General features: G+C 43.9%; 1 protein-coding gene across 1 annotated transcript in view; it reads right to left on the minus strand.

Annotated features, from left to right (window-relative positions):
* Positions 1–18,559, minus strand: part of FKBP15 (FKBP prolyl isomerase family member 15) — a 384,455-nt gene that overhangs the window by 96,214 nt on the left and 269,682 nt on the right. The gene's annotated exons all lie outside the window — the stretch shown is intronic.

Below are 18,559 nucleotides of genomic sequence, written 5' to 3' on the forward strand. Positions count from 1 at the left end.
GGCCTTACTAGCTTTTCTTAGTGATGCAGCCCATTCAATTATTTCCACTTTATAGCCAACTTGACTGCATTCCAGATGACCTCATACAATATACCACAAACCACATTGGCCTCAAATTAATGAGTTATGGCTCACCAACATATTATGCTCAATAATGGGCTCATTCAAGAGGAGGTTTTCAAAATATTAAAGCATGTACTTGTTAACATGATCATTCTTCAGATGTAATGTTACCAACAAAGCACCAATGTCAGAAAGAACCTTGTTTGCAATGGGGGCCTAACTCTGCACAGGAATCATGAGGACATAATCAATTTTGTACCATTTTTGGACCATGTGAATGAGGGTTATAGAATACCCTAGATTTAGCACAACATCCTGAATCCCCAAAATCAAAGATGCTGGTGTCGTAGGTGAGGATTGATTTGAGTGAACCATATCTAGCTGGGGGCTGAGTACTGGATTGAAACATCCTGTAATAATGAGCTTGACATTATAAAGTTTGCAAATCTTGGGAAAAACAGATGACAGATTGAAGACTGGCCTTCATTAGGATATTTATTCCCATACAATTGTGAGCGTAAAGCTCTTTAATGTGCCCAGAACCGCCAACCAGCTTTCCCCTTTGCCCATTCTCATGCTCTACAAAAGGGGGTGGTGATGGACGGAGCATCTGAACCAATGAAACACTCTTTAGCCCACCGTTCTTTAGCCCACTCTGCCACCCCAGTTCAGACATGGCCATATGCAAATCAGTCTAACCCTGTGCCTCATGGGTACAGTCCAGCCCGAACTGCCAAGCCATGCATGCCTTCCCTGGACTGGAAACCAGCTTCCTAGGCCCGGTTTCTGGCATTCCAGCCGTCTTCAGCCCGGCTTGCTTGAATCCAGTGGCAAAGTGAGCAAAGGACTCACGTCTGCCAACTCTCGAGTGAGATTGATGGAGTTATGGAGTGGCCTCCCAGATGTCAGATACCCTCAGTCTGTGGGATATACTCATGTTTATCTAAGTGGAACAACCACCTTGATGAAGATACTATGGACACGTGGCTAGGTGCTTGATGCAGTTTCTGTATGGTTTGTTATTTAATTGAAGAACTTCATTCTGGTTTCTCCTATCTTTAGTGGCTAAATGTAAGAAAATAAGAAATGTTACGGTGTTCATAAGACCATGTATCACATATGACCAAATGTAACAAAAAAAGAGTTACAAAAGAAATTGTAAGCTGAGAGCATCACAACCCTCACAACCCTCCAAATACTGTTTTTTTGTTTGACAGAGGAGGCAACAGAAGGAATATTAAGTGAAACCTTTTAAATGTGCCTTTTTGATCACCCATAGTTTTCCCTCAACTACATAAATCGAGCACCACCACACCATTCAGAGCACATAAGCTATGGAAAGCGACCTCCTAAAAAAAGAAATCCAAGAAAACATTTACACCACTGTATGTTTTTGCACCTCCACACCATGAACTTAGCTGGCTAGCAATGTATAGGGGGCAGAACCCACTGGGGATGCATACAGGGGAGGGGACAGAGAAGAGAAAGAAATTGGCAAGGGGTCCCAATTAATACATCTAACAAATTTCAAAAAGGATATTTGTGTTCCATCCATTTTCCTCATGGTAATTAGCAAAGTGCCTTATATAAAGTGGATCCGATATATTGCAGACCTCCTCCAGCTTGTTTTTTGTTTCTGGAATCAACTGGTGTGTCACTGGCCCATTGGACAGTGTGCAATTGACAAAGTGAACAAACACATTGTGTCCACGTAAGATTAAAATGCAAGAAATACATTTTGCAAACAAACTGCCTGCAATTTAAGGAAGGTTTGGCCAGTCATTTTCCCGACCAATCCTAGGGGCCATCTGAAGCTTTCCATATGGTCATAACTATCATTGCCGCTTGGAGTGTTCACTGTGGAAGCCTTGCGCCATCTAGGAGTCGAGCTCGAAATCCGCCCATCCCATTGCCCAAAGTTCAGCTGCATATGCTCAGTCTGGGAAGGATCCAAAATGGGAGGAGTGAATCCAGTTGTTTACAACTAAGAGGTGGGTAGCTCTATAACTAAAGAGGATTTATCATTGCCAAGCTGCCCTCAAAGGCAGATTTCCAGCACTTGAAGGGTGATACTTCGGGATTACCTACCTCACAAAAAGAACCTCAAGCAAAGATCATGAGGTGTCATTGTACTGTGTCCTTTAGGACCACATCTGTTGGTGTATTGCGAGATCAACCTCTGGCTCTGTAAACGGCCTGCTCAGCCAAAGCACATCTATTCATCCTCTCCGTCACTCACTGGTGGGGGGAGCGTCAACATTCCACCAGTTCCATGCAATATCCTATTTGGCAGATAACTCAAACTGCCCAATAAGCATGCACTGCGGCCTCCATCCCAGCCATCCACAATCCCAAAAAAGGCCACCTCAAATTTCAATAAAAATTTGTAACCTAGTACAGCCTTTAAGTATGTGTGTATTCTAGTTCAGTATGTGACAATGAACGGGCAACCTCATGACGTGCAAGAATGTGCCTTCCATGTTATTACAGGACCAGCAGTTGGGCGAAGGGGCTCTACCTATCTATCACATAGTGCACATACTTAAAGTATGATTTTACCAAACATTAGGAGTAGTCTACCTGCATTATTCCTAGGTCCAATCTCATCACCCAGAGCGCCAAGACTGATGCCCCATTTTTCCCTGAGATGCTGGAATGAGTCAGGGGAGCAAACTTTTAACAACCTGTAAAGTCTTAATATCCCATTCCTCCCAGTCAGCTCCATAGTGATTTTGTTCTCCAGTGAGTGGAACTCAGACCCTAGACCCAACTCAGTGGTGTGACTATACAAGCTGTGTCTAAGTTGCAAGAAGCTAAAAACCGGGCAAAGTGGGACATTGAAAGTTCAAAGGAATTCATTTGGTTGGTTGCCCAAATGTCTGTAGTTCTAGAGATACCAATAAGATCCCAGACAGAATTGCTGTAGTCTTGCCACCGGCTTAAGGAGTGTGTCATGCCCTAGGGGGGGTATCCGCAGTTACCTTGCTCTGCCAAGCTATATAGCCGATTGCTGCCTTAGAGAAGTCTAAAAGAGTTCTCATAATCGTAGGTAGTATGTTTGGGACCTGGGGTCCATATAAAAGAGAAAACAGGTCATACAGTTTCAGCATAAGTAGCTCCAGGTGTATCACTGTATCCTCCTACAGAGTAATCGTTTTAAACAGGCCACCAGGGCACCTCTGCCCATGATAGTGAATGGGAGCTTAGCCCAGTTGCGGAGATCAAGCTGTATCCTGTTCTGCAGCACAGCAATGTTGAAGCGCCAGTTTAGTCCTGGGTCAATAGTGACCATCAAGTACGGTATATGGAGGTGGGTGGTGGACAGTTAATTTTGAAATATAGGTGTTTCGCAGTGGCTCTCCTATCAGTGGCATGTAGGTTGACTTTCCCCAGTTTACCCGAAGACCAGACACATCTCCATAGACCTGCAGCATGTGATAATTCTTGTGATGGTGATTTTGCTGTGCTGTATGAAGAGGAGGCAGGTGTCTGCATTTAAAGAGAGTTTATCTCTAGGACTCTCAGTCCATTAGAATCCCAGAGACCAGCATCTTGCCTATTCATCTGTTACCTCAGTGAACACAACAACTCAGTTGAAGAGTTAACGTTTACTCATCCCAATGTTTCCTTTTAATATCAATGCATGACACTCTAAGAATTTGTTATAACGTTGTTACATCTATCCAACATGACTCATTGTCAAAACTATTAACCTTCTGAACCCAAGGATAACCAACTAAAGGAAGGGTTATTGTAGCCTTGGGTAAGAATTTTCAGGTATATAAATAAAATGCACATTAGTCCATATTAGATCCCTTCTGCTATTCTTAAAATTGCAGTCTCTTTCCTCCTTTTGCAGACGGGTCTTCTAGTTTCTCTTACTCTTGAACAAAGACCAGTTTGTGTTTCCTGACAGGGTGCTATGGGACCTTAGTTAGTAAACATTAGTTCATTAAGGTTTTTTTTGTTTTTTTTGATAATCAACTTTATTGAGTATATAAAACAGCAAGAGAAATTCATTGGCAGCAGCTCACAAATCAACGTAGACAGCGGGTCAAAATCAACAAGACATATAGGCAGGGTCAGTCAACTCCAGTCCAACAATTCATCCTGTATGACAGGAATATCACATCTTAAAACAATCATTACAACTAGACTCAAGGCGGGATCATGTTGAACCATTTCCCCCATATATTTGGAAACAATTCTGGATAACCTCGGGATTCGAATAGGGCCTCCTCCTAGGTGCCGCACCAATCTACCCCCTCCTCTATCCCCACAGTGCCGCGCTATGTCCCTCTTGGCCAAGGCCACCGCCGTTCCTAGCAGGCACTTATCCATCCTGGAACCGTCAGGCCATCAAATATCCCTAGAAGCATTTGCAGCGGGTCATGAGGAACCTCCCAACCCAGGGCCTGTGTGAGCTCCCTCTCCACTCCTCTCCAGAACCTCTCCAGCACCGGGCATAGCCACACCATGCGGTAAAAATCAGCGGGGGATAGTCCACATCTTGGGAAGTCTGGGGAAGGTTGCAATCGGGCCCGGAAGAGTCTCTCTGGGGTGAGGTAAGCCGTGTGTAGGTAGTATATCTGCAGCAGGTGCAGCCTGGAGGACGTGGCCAGGGTACATGGAGCCATTAGGGCGTCCCTCCAATCTGCCTCTTCTAGGGGGCCCACCCATCCGTCCCAACAGGTGCGCAGCCTGTCCAAGGACGCAGGGCCATTATTCACGAGGGAGCGATAGATGCAGGATACTACTCCCCTGCCCAGATTCCCCATCATCACTTGAGGTTCTAGCGGGCTGAACTCTGGGAGGGTGACGGGTGACTGGTGAGGGGAGGTGTGCATGGATGGCGTGGCGCAGCTGCAGGTATCTAAAATGCTGGGCATGGGGAAGGGCGTGGCGCTGTTGTAGGTCTGCAAAGGCACGGATATGGTCCCCCACCCAGACGTCTGAAAGGACCGAGACGCCGATAAGATCTCATCGACAGAATCCGTTCAGGGACGATACCTCCCGGAGCCAAGTACCGTGCCAGAGTGGTGTCTGACGAGTAAGTTTACGGTCCCATCCCAATTGGCGCAGGGCGGCGCGCCAGGCCAAGAGGACCGCTCTAGTGATTGGCGCCATGGTTTGTGGCACAGGGCATCCGTAGAGGAAAGCTTGGATCTGTGAGAAATCCATATCCTCTAGTTCCACGCGGTACGCTGGGTCGGACCAGCCGCCCGCGTACCAGTTGTGGATGACTATCAGTTTAGTGGCAAGGTAGTAGAGGTAGAGGTGAGTCACCCCCAGGCCCCCGTCAAAGGAGGGGATGCGGCTGTGTGCTAGGGAGATCCGTGGTCTTCCACCACCCCAAAGGAATCGGTATAGGGTCCCGTCGATCTCGCGGAACCAGGTGTGAGAGAGGGGAATGGAGATATTTTGTAGGATGTAGAGGAAGCGGGGAAGGCCATCATTTTGAACAGAGCGCTTCATGCCAGGTGGTTGAGGGGAAGGGTTTGCCATTTTTTAAGATCTAACCTCATCCGGGCCACCAGGGGTGTGATGTTCAATGCCCATTCTAGCTCCGGCAGGAGGACCACCCATATCCCCAGGTATTTAACCGAGTGATGTCTGAGGGGAATGGACGACTGCCAGTCGTAGCAGTCCTGTGAGGGATGCAGCAGGACCAAGGTGGATTTGGCCGCGTTGAGCCGAAGGCCGGAGACTCTCTCAAAGTCAATGAGGATTTGCAGGCATTTGGGGCCCGAAGTTGCCGGGTCTGCCAGGTATAGGAGCACGTCGTCCGCGTAAAGGGCTATTTTGTCTACGTGGCTCTCGTTCCAGGTCCACCCCTGGACGAGGAGGTCCTGTCGGATGAGCATTGCCAGGGGCTCCATCGCTAGCGTGAACAGGAGTGGGGAGAGGGGACACCCCTGGCGCGTGCCTCCACAGATCGGGAATTCCTCCGAGAGTGACCCTTTGACCAGCACCCGGGCCCTGGGGTTAGCGTACAGGATCCAAATGTAGCGGTGGAACAGCGGGCCAAAGCCCATCGCCTCCAGCACGCCTTGCAGGTATGCTTAACCCACCGTGTCAAAGGACTTCTCAAAGTCAAGAAAGAGGAGGGACAAATATGGGGTCAGGCGGGCACGGTGGGCCAAGGCCAGGTGGAGAAGTCGGATGCAGCGACGGGTGCCTCTGGCCGGCATAAAACCACATTGGTCCGGGAGGACCAGATCCTGTAGAAGGGGCTTGAACCTCTGGGCCAATATCGTGGCGAAGAGCTTGATCTCGGTATTTATAAGTGAGATTGGAAGGAAGTCCGCGCAGTTCGTGGAGGGCGGTTGAGTCTTGGGGATGACCGCAATCGTGGCTAACAAAGGTTTTAAATGAGATGCATCTGTTACTACTTTCAGCCCCTTCCTAATGTTCTCGACCCCTTTATACGCAAGAGGTCGAGGAAAGGCTATGATGCTGTGTCGAATGTAGGTATGTTCCCAGTGGCCAGTGTTCCATCATGAATAGTTGTCAAACTAGAAGCCACACATATTCACCATCACCTACTTGCCAATTGTTCAGATATTCATTTATTATATGTGGATATGCTGAAAAGAAAAAAATAAAGGCAGTAGCCTGCAAGGTACCAGTGCGGTCACTGAGTGCTATTGGATCGTTTAGGATAGTGCAATGCTGGGTATTTGAATAGCAATAAAAACCTAATTGGGCCAAACCCTCACTAGCTTTGCCTGATTGTATAATACTAGGGATTAGGATGGCACTAAATTTGCAGGAACTTTACACAACAGTGCATTGCTGAGTAGCTTTGGAATCTTCACAAAATAGTCAAATACTGTGTATCAGGATTGTACCAAAATCTCATGATCGTAACATGATAATACTCTGCTAGGTAACCAGAGAGCAACAAAACTTCGCAATCTTCAGAAAATAGTGCAACACAAGGAATCTTGATAGTACCAAACACTCAGGTTCTTAAGTAGGATATACAACAATCAGTACCAGGAGAACATTAAAACCTAAGAGTATACACAACATGTTAAAAAACAGCATCACTGGATAGTACCAAGCCAATTGGGTTCTCTTAAGATAAATACTGGAGATCCAAAACAAGTAAAGCAGCAACAGTCTTGCGACAGTACTAAAATGACAATGCAATAGCAAAAGCACCCAAAGGATCAGAACTATATTGTAGAGAACTTAGAGTATTGTTAAGAGCAAGCATTTGAGAATGGTGCAGGACTGTACAATATTGGGTATACACAACCTTAGGAGCATAAGACTATAGTAAAATATTGTGAAAGGGGATAATACCAAACATCCATGATCTTAACACTGTGTACATAGATAGCATTGGGAGCACTGGATCACAACAAGATAATACTAAATATTTTCTGTACAATATGGACAAGTTAGTGACATACAGAATATTCAATAGTGACACCAAATCAGGATCTTCACAAGATAAGACAGAGCTGTACATAAGGATTGTATTGACTCCTAACAAGATGGTACAAAACTGGCCTTCGCAATTATAAAAAACCTCTGAGATCTTAATAAAAAAGTACCAAAATGCAATAAGGTTGACTAGAGAGTACATAAAAAAGTTCACTGAATAGCTGACTGAACAACCATAGGACACCCGGGCCCTCATTAAAAACACTGGGCGAAATTCCAATCCCAGTGGAAACAGGAATTTATACAGGGATTGGAGTAGCAAATTATCAATTACAGTATACCCGATAGATTTCAGCAGATCAAACATGGTAAAAATTACTGACGAAAAATTCAAAATATGAAGAATCTGGTGTATTAAATACCAACTTTGCTTGTTGTGTCTTATTTTCATGTTGAAAAGTTGAAGAGGGATATTTACCACAACTGGTAAATCGCTAAACCCAGGGTACTTATACTTACCAGGAACTGTAAATTCCCCACCTTATTCTGACCAACTTTTAATGAAGGTCCTAGTCTTCCTATAATTGCCGTATTATCAAAATTTCCTATATGAAAATCCAATCCAACCACTATGCAACTTCTGGTAGAAACAAAGAGTGTGTGATCATTCAACACCATACCCACTCCTGCTGCCTTTTGATTACCAAAAATTAAACGCATATCATGGACAGGGAACCTAAACAGCCAATAAAGAGCAACCACACTTATCCTGCAAATCATCCTTTCATAGACTGTCCGCATCAGTGCCAACATGCCCACTGCATTTCAGCTCCTACAGAGAATGTGTTCTCTGCCAAGGAAAGCAACCCCTTTGCTTACTGATAATCTGGAAGAGTTGGGAGGGGTAAAGATGAACAAATTACTTACATTCGGTAACCCTCGTTCTGGTGGATGCTCTAACTGCAGATTCTTCATCTTGTGAATATGTCCCAGATGTCAGACTGGATCCTAAAAAACTCGAAATCAGTACTCCTGCAGGTCAGTAGAAGGAGTCATGCAGCAATCATTCCTACTGCACCGTCAGATTCATGTGGGGGTAAGGATTGGAATCTGTGGCTGGTCTAATTACGGTATACCTGCCACCACTGCAGCTCTTTTGCAGTCTCCTCTGAAACCTGTATGGAATCCATAAGTTCTCCTGGTGCTGTGCACACAGATTTCAAATCCCACTACAGAACCCACTTTCTACATCCTGCTGTTGGCCTATGACAGGTGGTATGAGACCAGAAGGCCGAGAAATCTGACAACCACTCTCACTGAGATCCAGCACAAAGTCGGAAAGATTGAGATCAAAGTCAAGGAAAAGGCATGGAATTGCACTGCAACCAGGATGGCTCTGGTGAACAGGAGCATATGTGAAGGAGTCAGGAGCTTCATTGGCACATTAATGGTGAGCTTAAAGTTTGTCAGGTTGGCTGTCATCTAAAGGTGGTGTACAACTGGCTTAGACGAGCCTTAATCCAACAACCAGTCATCGAGGTAGGGGTAGACTGGAACACCCAGCCTCCAGGGTGTGCTATAACCACCTTCATCACTTTTGTGAACACCTGAGGGGCACTGGTGAGGCCAAAATAGAGTATTGCAAACTAAAAATGCTCTTGGCCTACTGTGAAATGTATCGAGTGCCTTTGGGCCTGCAGGATGAGGATTTGGAAATAAGAATCGTGCAGGTTAAATTCTACTATCCAGTCTACGAGATCCAGGGCAGACTGGACTTGGGCCAGCTTGAACGTCCTGATTTTTTCCTTTTGCAGGAAGACTTTGAAATGGCGAAAGAACTAAAATAGGACAACATAGGCCTCCATCCTTCTTTGACACAAGCAAGATGAAATAATAACCAGCTCCTAATTCCAAGACCAGCAATCTATCTATGGCCTCTTTGGCTAAAAGGACCTGCATTTCCTGTCACAGGACAGACATTTGATCTTCCATCTGCTGCCCTAATGCACGTGTGGCAGGGTAGAAAGAAATGGTGGGCGTAGCTCCACTAGACAATTTGTCAGAAGTGATGTCTTGCCATTCTTGGAGAAAATGGCAGATCTTGGTCCTACGGGGTGGTGGCTGTGTGTTGGAAAGGACACATTAAAGCAGGTTTGAAGTTGTTGCCAGAGAAGCGGAGGGACAAGCTAGGCACTGTCTCTGAATCCTATAAGTCCTGGATGTTTCGATTGGGAGCCATGACCCCAAGCTCAAAAAGGCTGACTGACTTCTGCACTGGCAGTGCCATCTGGTGTTGTTGATATGCCAAACCCCTGACGTAGCCCTCATAAGGACAAACTTCTGACCAAAGGAATGAGCATTGGTGCAACTCTCTTTGAAACACTCTAGGGCAGAATCTGCCTTCTCACCAAGGAGGTGAGAACCATTGAATGGCATATCCATGAAAGATGCCTGGACATTACTCGAGAAAAACCTGTTGCCGAACTCAAGGAAATCAGTTGTGCCCAGGCCAGACTAGATAACAAATTTAGCTGAATCCCAGCCATCCTAAATAGTTTGGGCTAAATAAGCCTGTAAGATCTGACCGAGAATATCTCATACTATGGGTGTAGTGACCAAGGAGGCATCTGGCATTTACTGAGCATAGTACCGGGCTGGCAGACAAAAACATGCACTTGCCAAATGCCTCCATACGCTCGAATTAGCAGCCAGGGGGGATAGTAGGAAAAACACTAGGGTTGACCTTGCTAGTGGATGCCTAAACCAGTGTGTGAATTTGCTAGTAGACGCTTCGGGTTTTGGATGATGCATGAGAAAGACATGGTCGCCTGGAGGTTATCTGTGGTGACGAGGAAGAGTGTGTTGACCAAAGGGTCAGGTCATCGTTTTACCCAAAAGCATATTCGTAAGGGCTTCATTAAATGGAAGATGTTTGGTAGGTGCCTGCCCAGGCTAAAAGACGTCCGTAAGGACATCGGTTTTGACCTGCATAGTTTGGAGCTGCAGGTCAAGAACCTCTGCAGCCTTTCTAATTACTACTGCAAGTGGTGCACTTTCCTCTGTGACTGGACTAGGAACAGAGGCTAACCCAGCGTCTGTGGAGGTGTCCTAACCATTGGCATCTTGTAGTCCTTCGTACTACTCTTCGTCATCGAAAGTCTGACTTTGATCAGATTGGAAAATCTGATGTAATGTCTATGAAAGACTGTGAGGTAAGGGCATCATGTCAGAGTCATAAGGGTTGCAGCCTCATTTGAGGTTGAGGCGAGTTTGACTTGGCATTTGAAAACTACTATAAGCTGTGGATCATCTGAATGTGCCAGCGTTTATGTCATAGGGAACGGTACAGATAGTGGCATACCGACCAAAGTTGGCATGGAAGCCGGAGCGGAAGCCAAAGCAGGTTTGAGGGGCACAAATGGAGCAGAAGGGGAACCTGCCGACGGTAGCCTGACTGGAGGCCCTTGTGGATCCTTGGGGCCGAAAGGGGTGGTGGGGAGCTGGAGGTGTGCGAACATTCAAAGCTTGGCCTCCCGAAATCCCCTTATTTGCTAAAACATCGCAACAAACTCAGACAGGTGACGTGCATTGACACCAGACTCTGAATCGCCTCTTCAGGAGTTAGTCCAGGTGGCACATGGACGTCCCTGCGCCTTCTCTGGAGGAAGAGAATGGCAGGAAGGGGTTTATTTCCTCTCTGACTTCTTATGCTTGTTTTCCATTTGATTTAACCAAAGTCTTTGAGCACAACTAAGATCTACAACCTTACACTAGACTCCGACCAAGAATGGCATGGACTCTTGTGGTGTTTTGTGATGGAACTTTGAAATTTCTTATGACATTTGGACACAGTTGTCACAGATTTTGGAATCGCGCTCTGACCCTAAACACCAGAGGCACACCTAGTGGGGTTCTGTCACAGACCTCTGTTTGCAAGAGTCTCTACAAGGCTTAATCTCAGTCATTTTAGGAGGACATTTGTGGCGCTACTGATTTGGAACAAAGATGGCATGGAGCAGTACGATAGTGCCTACCGGCATGCAAGATTACTGCTTTAGAGCTTTACCAGATTCAGTCTGATGCCTGGGGAATCTGCGGTTAGACGTAGCATTCAGAAATTAAGGATACTTAAGAAATTAAGGTACTGTAATAGCTAGCAAGGATAGGAGTAAAATGGTAGGAAATACCATGATCTACAATGTACAAGATAAGTATTGTATTTCCTGTGATCATTCACACTTAATATAATGAGCAGCTCTCTTCTGCATAAGATACGTGCATGCAATTTAATAATTGCCACTGAAAACATCTATTTTGCTACGGACCCCTTGCAGTTTTGCAGAAGGGCACCATTTGAGGTTTTCCAGTGTGAAATTCAGAAGAATATTCTGGTTGCCTTTGTCACACGTGGACTGCTTTCACTATGGTGAAAACAGAAGCAGCATGCTACACCAAGAACACAAGTCAGTCTCAAGTTTGCATCTACTTAATGGCCCATAGAAAACACAAACTTGATTTAATGACCACGCTATGCTCCTGTTCAAGCTATCTGTTGCTATGCAGAGTCACGTCCCAAAACCTGACTTCGCCCTCTCTCTGGGATGGGCTTGACAGTCTCTGAACTCTGTAAATGATGAAACTGGCTGGGCTTGAGAAACAATGTTTATTTCCTCTAGGAGTGACGGTCTAAGCTCAATATTAATGGACCAGAGTTTGCTGCTGATTACCAAGAGTACTGAGACCGGATTCAACCTGTTGCATCTGTTCAACCAGCAAATATTAGACTGAACTTTTCTCTTCTTCCAAAGGAGATAAATCAGGTCTAGCTGCACTTGCTGAAAAAGTGCCACTGTCTCACCACAGTATAGGTAATCAAGTGAGTAGCCAGAAAAATAAAATAGCACCCACCTTTAACAGTGTCCATAATGGGACAGAGTGAGTGAAGCAAGAGGGCCAAATACAGTCTAACATAGGCTGAGAGGTTCTGCCCTGAAGACATTTTGGAAACAATGGGGCATGAGAAAGCACTATATTCAAGAAATGTGGATCCAATGAAAGAATTTGTCTGAAAACCAAAAGGTGAAAATTGCAAAACAAATGGTTTACAAACAGGGTTTATGATCAGACTGATGTATTGATCAGTCGCATCGCAAAATATGAGCTTGTAGGAGGTCACAAAAGCCCATGAATAATTAATAATAAACGTATTAGGGAGTCCTTTTGTGACCCCCTGTGAACTGAATGACTGCGAAACAGGGATGGAGGCCAGCAGACCCGCATGGAACTATTGTTAAAGTAGCCATTTGCTCTTTACAAAGAAAAGTTACTTTTTTAGCAAGCAGTGGCCCTTGTAGCCACTGCCTGCTCCTCCAGAGTCCTCTCAAAATGAGTTTCAAGGAGGAAGATGTGGAACCGACATAACTTACCCTTTGAGAACTGATCAATGGTTTGCAATCGTCACTGAGGTCATAAAACATGGATACATACCTCTGCAATTCACAAACAGGAAGGAGACGATTCTTTCCATGCACCCTCTTATTTACAATTTAGATAAGGCTGCACAAAATCTTTTGTACACTGCACCAAGGTATTTTTGAGATCGCAGAGCACGTGATTTTGTTACAGTCATTGAAACAGCAAAATACTGTTGTATGGCTCGCCAAGCAAACACGTTTAACAGTTAAAGGCAGTTTTGAATAGACACTCATGCAATAATCCAAGAAATCAAACACTGCCTGCTGAATATGACCTTCTTGAGGAGCAATTAGAAAGTCAGGGTTTCACCATATGGGGCGCTCAAATAAGTTTCAATATTGCGATAGTGTGTAAGTTAACTTAAGTCCAATCTTCTCCAAGGGTACTGGAATGTTCAAACCTTTAGAAAATGTGGTCAAAATTTTCAAATGGTTAAGAATGAAGAGGGTTTATAGGCAATATGCTGGCTGACATTTTCAAGCTGTAAAGACCATATTTGTTCAAATCCACCTTCTATATTCTTTCCATTTCCAACCTTGCCATTTCCAACTAGATTTTACATCTTATACCAAGACTGAAATAATACCTGAAGGGAGCATTGTGGATTATTCTAATATCATAAAACATTTATCAGTAAAGATAGTGAGATGCCACCACCACCTAACTCACAAAAGACTGGGTTATATAAATCCTTTATGTTAAATAAAAATACTTTGGAGCTTGTGCTACATGTTGGTTTTTAGGACTAGTCATGTTGTATCTGTGTTAAGTTATAAGCTGGAGTGATCCCCTTCTCTGCTCAAATAGAGCTGATCAGAGGGAAGGCATCATCAGCAGCTGCTCTTTGAGAGAGTTGAATTATGGAGCAATTTGAATACTAACCCTTTGACTCTAGCCCAAGACACTTCCTGAGGAAACTGTGCAGTATTTCCCAGTTGACATTAATGAGTTTGCCAAAGTTGGAGCTTGGGGTAAGTCACATTTCACGTATGGAGTTGGTTCTGGGTATATGAAGCTGCTGATGTTTATCTAAATACCCTTTAGACTTTTTGTAAGCGGACCATGACAACTCGTTCCATCAGGAATTGCAGGTAAAAGAATACCTTGATTTTCTTAGGGCTTAATTCAATCTGGTCTGGCTCCACTTCCTGTGTAAAATCATTCTTATTAAAGAGAGACCATTACTTGGACAAGAACAAATGTGATTTTACTTCAATCTTGGAGAGTACACTGATAGTTTTGGAGAGGAATTCAGGGTGTGCGGCACTGCCAGATGTGCTGCTTGGAAAAGTCAGATGTGTAGGCCTTTTTTTTCTGGCTCCAGGAGCAAGATATCATCCCTTCTTAAAAAGTTCGGGACTGAGCCTTTACCACAAAGCACCGGAGATCGGACACCGATTACTTAGGACACCAGTGGAAGCATGCAAGACTTCCTCAAGGCTGAGCATATTGCTGGTTGGATGGCATATTTTGTGCTAAGTTATTTTCACATTTTTTTTTGTTTCACTGATTGACTTGTACTAATTCACATGGCGATTGATTTTACTCCTCAATATCCATGGGTACCACAGAATGTTAGATTAAAGTATGAGCTATTTTTATCCCGTCAATCACCCACATATTCTTAATTTAATTGACTTTTATAACTGTAATAAAAGGCACAAAGTGATCCAAAGAAGATTGTTCCTAGGGCACAACATTCACCAGAATTTCACTCCCTAGTGCTATGCAGGAATAAATAAATTTGGGATTGGATCTTGGGAACAGAAGATGCTAGGGCTACTGGGTAACATCACTTTGTTTAGGTTTACTATGTAAAGCACTGACTTGACATTGATAATATTTAATGCTTACTGTACCATAATGAATCTGAGTTGCTAATTCCTCACTGTCCTGCAGTAGTAAGCCTTGAGTGCTCAACCTCAACATTCTGTTATAATCAAGTAACAAAAAAAGTAATTTGGCTGTCAAATTGGAATGTACATATATTGTGACCAGTAACTTCTGCTTATCCGTGAAAATTCTTATAAAAGCAATCACGCTTATTTATAATTCAAACGTCTAGTTAAAGATGCCGTTCGACAGTCCTATTTGCATGTAAATTTCCAGTCTCATTGAATGTTTTTGCACTTATTATTTACATGAGGCTCGGTAACTCTTCTTTGTTGAGTTATGTTCCATTGTGCCATATACACAAGACTTGTTCTCTTCTGTGAAGTTTGATTGAGTTACTGTGGCAGCTCATTATGCATATATAGCAGTACATTTGTCTTGTTAACCCCTTCCATGCTCATGACAGAACGGTTCCGTCATGAGCGTCGGTTGAGCTGTGCTCATGACGGAACCGTTCCGTCATGAGCCGATAGGCTCATTAGAACCTTCAGCACAGTGCGAAAATTCGCGCCACGCTGAAGGGGTTAAGTTTGATTATACTATCACATTCAAATGAGACTACGGTTACCTTTCATCGAATATAAACTATTTGACTTTGCCATCTCATCACTTGTACAACACTCCAGTTCAGTTTGCATAGGCAGTTCCCATTCTTTGATTGTTCATCTTCTCATTTGCATGAGGTTCCTTTAATATTACTCAATTTAGCAAGATCATGTACACAAGACTTTAGTTCCATTTGATCTAATTTATAATGTTGAAGGTGTCATCTCCTCATGACCGTAAGGTACAAGGTGCATAATGAGAGGACATCAACCATCACCATCAACTAGATGTTTCATGGAGCCATCTTCATGTCCTTTTTTCGCCAGTTAGGTTAGATTGTGCACTCTCACTCTGTATCTTAAGTTCCCATGTAGATATGTTTAACTGACTTTTTCGTACATGCGAGGCTTCTACTGTTATCGTATAGCTTACATGTTAAACACAATGAACAGAATCATTTTAGGAAAACACTTAAGACAGAGGGTGATAGATATGCAAGGTAAAAGATTCAAGAGGGGAATACGGATTAATTATTTACAGGGTGTTGTGTAGTGACAGCTTGTGACAGTCCGGCGCCTTTGCAGCCCTGAGATGCCATTAAGGTAAAGATCTCTAAGGAAACATTTATTTGTTCAGCCAGATATTACAAGAGCCTCTTCAGTTTGGATCCCTCATTTTCTAATACTTAAAGCTCACGCATTCCATTCATAAAGGGGGGGGCTAGTCCCAAAGGGATTTTTCAAATAACCACAAGTCTCCGTAAACAGTTGCGCCAACAGGTCTTCATTAATTACTCTAAGGCTGGTCTATTTTTTCAGTGAGGGATTCAGATTGCTTCAGAGTCTGTGTCCCAGAACCTTAATCATTTCCCCTCGTATTTCATTTACATGACATTTGTGGGCACAATATAGAGGGAGTAGCTTGATCTAGGCACATCCTGGGATGCACTGTGAGGCCCAGCGTTTGCAAATATTCTGCCCATTTTAAAGCAAAGAATTCATAGACAACCTACTGGAACGGAATCTGTTTATTTGGTTCACTGGGAACGAATGGATCTCTTTACGAAATAATGTGGTACGATTTCAACAGCTTCATGAACAGCCTTGCAGTTTGAGACAGATATTAGCCAAGGGGTGGCACTATCTCCCATAGACAGACCGGGCGAGGCTGGTACTAAGAGACATCCTGGAAAATATTTCCCATTCCAGGCCCATTTTGCACCCTACTATGGCGCCCTACACTTTCTACTTTTCTTGTGAAACTACACTGGACCATGTCCTCTACGTCCACTCCTCCCACGCATGTAGCAGCTGATTAGTGGCATTACATAATTGCCATGTTGTTCACTTGAACAAAAAAGAAAGTCCATCCTGCAGACAGGGCGGAATGAACTGAGGGCTTTGCGTACAGCTTTCAGTTACACAAGACTGACATAGTAGGACATTTCCTTGCAAGTCCATATCCCTTGAATCTGAATCCATATGTGCACCTATTGAGTCATAGAGGTGTTTGTGACAGACGTCTGAGTAGGGTCATCTTGATAGAAGTCCACAACCCATAGGAGATTCCGGGGCTCCACTAAAAGAATGGACTGCATGAGGAGACAGGGTAAGTTTGTCCTCCCATCTGTGACAATGTTGGTACCATGGGTTTCCACACCCTGTTGCAACCGTCTCATGTGAAAGTAAGCATATGGAAAGAGGAAGGTTCAAGACACAACTTAAACAGCAATGCTCTCGCAACCACATAACAATGTAAATTTAAGAAATTGTATTGCTATGGAGTTATAACAAGCAGGTAGTAAACAAAAGCAAATCTTTGTGTTTGTATTCCTTATGGAAAGATGTTTATTAGGTCCACATTCAGCCGACACGTGTTTCGTCGTGTTCAAAGTTGAGTCAACACGACTCTTCAGGGCTGGTGGAGAGACCCAAACGTCTATGGGTCAACAAGGAAAATATTAATTAGGTAGATGAATCCCGATGTATTAATTGCTGCGTGTTCAAATACGGATACTTGAAAAACCTACTCCGGGTTTGGAGCGAAAGGTTAGGCCAAGGACGTCCTTGGAACACAGCGACCGGGAACACACAGAGGAGGGATACCAATCCACAGTTCGCAAATCCACAGATGGATCGAACTACCTACCAGTCATAACCCGTCCATTTGGATCCCCTCCCGGTACAGTCAGACACAAACACGTGTCTAGTCTGTTTTGGTACTGACTAGCCATACTTGGCCTGAAGGATATCTGTAGAAGCCTAACCTTTCGCTCCAAACCCGGAGTAGGTTTTTCAAGTATCAGTATTTGAACACACAGCAATTAATACATCGGGATTCATCTACCTAATTAATATTTTCCTTGTTGACCCATAGACGTTTGGGTCTCTCCACCAGCCCTGAAGAGTCGTGTTGACTCAACTTTGAACACGACGAAACACGTGTCGGCTGAATGTGGACCTAATAAACATCTTTCCATAAGGAATACAAACACAAAGATTTGCTTTTGCTTACTACCTGCTTGTTATAACTCCATAGCGATACAAATTCTTAAATTTACGTTGTTATGTGGTTGCGAGAGCATTGCTGTTTATAAGTTGTGAAAGTCTTGTTGATTTTCTTACGAATGGTTTAGGGCTTGCCCGTTCGCTCTTTACGCACCACGCCCAGACATTTCTTCCCAACGGAACTCAACGTAGACTCCAGGCAGAGCGCCCTGAATTTCTGAATTTCTCAAAAAAAACCTTCACAGCCTTTTCCCAAGACACAACTTAAGTCAGGGCAGATTTGCCATAGTGTGAACAGTCTTAAGACGATAGTGAAACTTCAGACAGATATCTAATACTTGCTCGGTTGAAGGGTACACTTTTGCCTTTAGAGTGTTATACACTGCTCCCAGGTAGTACATAGATTGTATTGGAGTTGATTTAGTCTTTTCACGATTAACATGCAAACACAGTTGTTTCACAGCAGAGATTAAAATTCTGAAGAGCTTGTTGTGAGACTGAGGCTTCAACGAGCCAATCTAGCAACTGGTTGGCAAATATTTTTTGCCTTTTGATAAGCTACACTACCAATGCCACGCATGTAGAAAACGTTTTTGGTGCAGACTCAAGGTGAATGCCTGTAAAATAATATTTCTGAAAACACTATTGATAAATAGTAATATTGTAGGAGCAGGCCTATT

This window comes from Lissotriton vulgaris, chromosome 5 (assembly GCF_964263255.1).
Source record: "Lissotriton vulgaris chromosome 5, aLisVul1.2, whole genome shotgun sequence".
NCBI classification, from domain to species: domain Eukaryota; kingdom Metazoa; phylum Chordata; class Amphibia; order Caudata; family Salamandridae; genus Lissotriton; species Lissotriton vulgaris.